General features: G+C 50.3%; 1 protein-coding gene across 2 annotated transcripts in view; it reads left to right on the top strand.

The window, feature by feature from the left end:
• Positions 1-435, top strand: part of MEIS1 (Meis homeobox 1) — a 161,998-nt gene extending 161,563 nt beyond the window's left edge. For both annotated transcript variants that reach the window (XM_006170608.1, XM_006170607.2), the window contains one exon: positions 1-435. This exon is cut by the window's left edge and continues 1,084 nt beyond it. The gene's annotated coding sequence lies outside the window, so the exon portion shown is untranslated.
• Positions 436-4,994: the final 4,559 nt, after the last annotated feature.

Below are 4,994 nucleotides of genomic sequence, written 5' to 3' on the forward strand. Positions count from 1 at the left end.
ATTTTTAATATGTTGACTTTATTTCTGAGCAAAGCATCGGTCATGTGTGTATTTTTCCATAGTCCCACCTTGGAGCATTTATGTAGACATTGTAAATAAATTTTGTGCAAAAAGGACTGGAAAAATGAACTGTATTATTGCAATTTTTTTTGTAAAAGTAGCAGTTTGGTATGAGTTGGCATGCATACAAGATTAACTAAGTGGGATAAGCTAATTATACTTTTTGTTGTGGATAAACAAATGCTTGTTGATAGCCTTTTTCTATCAAGAAACCAAGGAGCTAATTATTAATAACAATCATTGCACACTGAGTCTTAGCCTTTCTGACGAAAACAGTTTGGATTGTATAATAACGCCAAGCCCAGTTGTAGTCGTTTGAGTGCAGTAATGAAATCTGAATCTAAAATAAAAACAAGATTATTTTTGTCATGCTGACTCCACTGCTTGAAAACTTTGTTTACTGCCCCCCCAAACTTTGAATGATTAATGCAGTAAATAGAAAAATTAATTTTAGCCCCCGAGCCAAAGATGCATTTGAAAATTTTAACCACAAAGTAAATTATTTAATAATAACCACCGATTTCTTTAAGCTGACTTAATGAACTCTTAATATCAGCAAATTTGAGGCCTAAAGGCACTAAACTAACTGTAGACTCAGATTACAGCCAACAGAATTACTCATCTAATATCAGTGAAATTATTCTAGCACATAATGGTGAACCTAAGTAAGGAGTTGAGCTTTTACTAAGGATGTTACCTAGGATGAGTGGTATATGTTTATTAGGAAATTAACCATCTGAATTGAAGAGACCAGACTTCAAAATCTAATTCTTATAAATATGCTCTATGTTCTCATTGGACAAAACTGGTTATTAACCAATTTTCCAGAACAGCTGTACAGAATTTCTGCATGGCAGCCAGCTAAATGGTACAAAATAACATGTTTAAGCTGAAATAGCTTATAATTTTAGTTAAAAAAATTGCTGCTATAAAAAGTGCTTCCCAAAGCTAAGGAAAATACACAAATATTTTAATGAAGGCAAATTCGTTGTGAAAAATAAGCCTTTTAGAGCTGATTGCTTTGTAAACAAAGGATGGGTCTGAGGAGAGCGCCTTAAACTCAAGTGTGACATTCAGGCCCCTGGCACCCTATAAAGCCGCCCTGAGCAATTCAATTTTCGGTTTGAAAAGAGAAACCAGCTGTGGGTGGGTTTACTAGGTGACGTGTGATTGACTGACTCACCTGCTGGAGCGCGCACTCTCACCTTTTGTTTATGGGGCCTTGTTTCTGAACACGTGGACCTGCGGGTGGAGAGTGAGGCTGGACCCAACTGCTGCCGTCTCCAGCGGCGCGCTCCACCCCACCCCCACCCCAGAGATGGAATTGTTTAAATTTCCCACTGTGACCCCGTGGCAATTCTTCGTCTACGTAAATAGTCCATATTAGTGAAATCAATCTTTTGATAGGTGGTTACTAGCCGTTAACAACCATTTATTTACTTTTCAAATTAATAATAAACTTTATAAACTAACCGTTCATCTGCCCCTCCTCCCCAGTCCGTGCCCTGGCGAGTGGGGTATTTTCAGCCTTTATTCTTGCAGAGGCACAGGCCGGGTGGGGGAGGGAAGGGAAGGGAAGGGGAGGAGATGGGGGTCGATGGGGGTGCAAGGGGAGGGAGAAGTGTACAAGTGAGGAGGAGTCAGGGAATATGGAGACTAAGAAGAATCACGACCATCAGTGTGCAGGAATTAGAAAAAATAAACGGTGGTTTCCGCGCGTGTTGTTCCCCCTCTGCGTGCCGGTTTTGTGAGAGCCTCGCTCTGCGCAGTTCCTTTCTTCCCCAGCCTCGACACCCTCCTCCCCTAATGGTATTTTAGCTTTTCCTCTTGTAAATTTCAGAGGCAGCTCGGAGGTTATTGAGGACACTTACCCGAAAGAGGGAAATAATAGAGGTGCTCAGAGTGTTTTTTTGATGTTTCTTAAAAGGCAAAAACAAAACGCCCTCCTCTAAACAAGGGCACGCAGTTGTACCTGCTTTTTATTTTTTATTTGGGATTGGGGGGTGGAGGGATGAGCGCTGGCTGAATGAGACGACTTTTTAATATGGCTTAAATATTTTTCCAAAAAAAATATTTTAAAATAGCTTACCCTATCATATTCAATCAGCTGTAATTATAACACATTCAAAATGAATAATATGCCTTGACAGTATTTTTATTGTTACTGTTCATTGCATGATGTTCGACTGCTTTAGAAGCACAGGAAAGAGAAGTAAACGCGCTACAAATGGGGAATTACCCTCGTTTAGCATTAAAATTCATTTAGATAAAATTGCCACAAACATTTAAATGGGAAGATTAGTTCCCCCTCACGCCTTATTGCACTCGCTCAATGGTTCCGTTAAGAACATTTTACACGTTGGAAATTCCGTCTTCTCAGACGGCTTGCTGTTTCCTAGTTACCCACATTCAAAGCAAAGGCTGCAGCAAAGGCAGCCGAAGCAGCAGCAGGGGAAAAAAAAAAAAAAAGTTTTGGCAACTGGTCTGCAATTCATCCGCTGCTCGCCCCAGTCTCCCCTCCGCCCACTGCAGTCTGCCCGCCACCCATCACCCCTTCCCCATCCCTGCCCCTTCCCCTATTATGTAATTGGCAGAGTCTTGTCCTCGAGGAAACACGTTGCTTAGTTGTATAGTCTTTACAGATAATGTTCAAATACAAAGAAATGCCAAAAAGCCAGTCGGTCCCTCTCCGCGTCTCCCTCTCCCCCTTCTGTTCTGAATTGAGGGTTTAGTTTGAACGTGCTGGGTTTCTCACATCCCCTTCCCGGAGGCCACAAGGCACGCTTTTTGGCTTTCTTTTTTGCTAGGACGTTTCCAGGAAATTCACCACTGCTTCTTGCTCGTATTAGAAACGTGTGAAAGAATTAGTTTGAAAAGTCCACGCAACGTCTAGTTTCTCCCTCCCCCTTTCTCCTCTCTCTGCTCTCTCCCCTTCCCCCTCCCGCCCTCTCCCCATCCCCCTCTCCTCCCCTCCCTTCGCAGAGCCACAGGAAAAGAGGAAAGTCGGCTTCGACTGCCATCTTTTGGGGATTTGGAAAAACGACTCGGTAGGAAACGGCGGGAGGCGGAGGCGCGGGGGGTGGGGGGAAACCCCCTTATTACCCTGAGTCGGAACTGGCTCCCTTAATCTGATGCTTAAATATTTGATGTGGAAAAATTACACATAAAATTAGTTACTAACAATTTCAAATTGAAATCACTTATCGAATTATAAACGCATTAAAGCTGTATGGATGGTATTAGGAGTTCCTCGGGAGGCTGCGGGTGTCTCCTTGCACGGAGCGGGCCGCCCGTTTCGCCCCGGGGAGATGGCCCCCGCGGAGCCCGAGGGGCGGACGAGCGTGGGGTCCGGGCCGGGGTACCCGAGCTGGCGGCCAGGCCCAGGCGGATGCTCCGGCTCGCAGGGCTCTCGAGGGCGGGGAGGAGGAGGGGAAGGGCGGTGGTGGGAGGCTCCGACCCCGGGCAGAAGCGCCCACCAGGAAACTTCGGACTGAGGGGAGAGTCGGAAAGCAGAACCTCGCGCCCTACCCGCCTCTCCCCTGCGGCGCGCGGACTTCGCGCCCGACTTCGCGACCCGGGTTGGAGCGTGCAGCGCCCCCAGCCCAGTCTGCGGGCCGCAGGCGGGGGAGGGGCGTAGGCGCTTGTTCCCCGGCTGGGCCCGACTCCACGAAGCGAGAGAAAATCCCGTGGGCCAGGTGCGGAGCCCGCAGCTGCCTCTGGGTCCTACGCTGCACGGGAGCCTGGCCTGGGCCCAGGGCTTGGGAGGACAGGTCTCTGCCCGCGCCTGCTCTGCCCTCCTACGTCCTCCCCACCCCCACCTGAAAGACAAGTCGAAGGGACTCCTGACTTTGTCTCTGGAGACTTGGCGACCCAGGGTCTGCGAGAAGGCTGTGGAGAATCACCTCCTGGGGAGTGCGGGGTCCCCTTCCTTCGGAACCGCCCGGGGTGCCTTGTGGTGGACCGGAGACTTTGGACTTTGTTACGTCGGGGACCCGATCTCCCGAGTCCAGGGAGCCGGACCCCAAGAGCCTGAGAACTGGAGAGCACATGAGACCCGGCAAGGACCCCCGCCAGGGTCGAGAGGCGCGGCGGGGAAGCGGTGGACAGCACCTTGACGCCCTAGGCAGGCGCTCCTCGGGGTTACTTTTAAAAGCTCTGCAAACTTTCCCCCGCCTTTCGGCTCCTGTGAAGGCCGTGGAAACAGGACTCCCTGATGCAAAGCTCCCAAGTGGGCGCGGGGACGCTGGGTGGGGCGGCGTGAAATTGGGTAGTGGGGCACCCCGCCTGGCCCGGCATTCGCGTGTCTCCCTTCTCCCATGCCACCCCGCACCCACTGACTGCTCTGGCAGCCCGAAGCACTTAGGGTGGCCACCGTGCAGAGGACTCAAGGCTGGGGATCCCAGGGCCGGGAAAGCGTGGGGGCGGGGAGAGGAAATGGGGGGTCGCGGACCTAAGGGGAGCGACTGGTGGCGGGAGGCGGAGGGGGTCCCCTCTCGGTCGGATCTGCCCGCCCGCGCGTCTGAAACTCTCCCAAGCTGGAGCTGAAAGAAAAAACAAACAACTTATTGAGCAATCAGTTCGCCAACGTTGGAGCTTTGAAGGGTCTTGGCCTAAAAATGGTACCCTGGGGGGTCTCGGTGGGGAGCTGGGGCGGGGGAGGACGTTTTTAAGGTCTCTGTTCTGGCTGGCTGCGCCTCGGGGTCGCCCCTTCGCGCGCTGCTTCCTGCTCTCCCGACGCGCTCAGCCCACCGCCAGGAACTCTCACGCCGAAGCCCTGGAGAAAAGGGATTTAGTTTTAAGCCAGTCTCCCATCGATCGGGTCGGTTATACCTACCCATGCCCACTCACAGACACACTCACCTCTACCCTAAAGCATTAAGTTCATTACGCGAGCAGTGATCTTAATCTCCAGGTGGAAAACGAGTCCCGGGACC

The sequence above is a fragment of the Tupaia chinensis genome, unplaced genomic scaffold (genome assembly GCF_000334495.1).
Source record: "Tupaia chinensis unplaced genomic scaffold, TupChi_1.0 Scaffold148723_1, whole genome shotgun sequence".
NCBI classification, from domain to species: domain Eukaryota; kingdom Metazoa; phylum Chordata; class Mammalia; order Scandentia; family Tupaiidae; genus Tupaia; species Tupaia belangeri.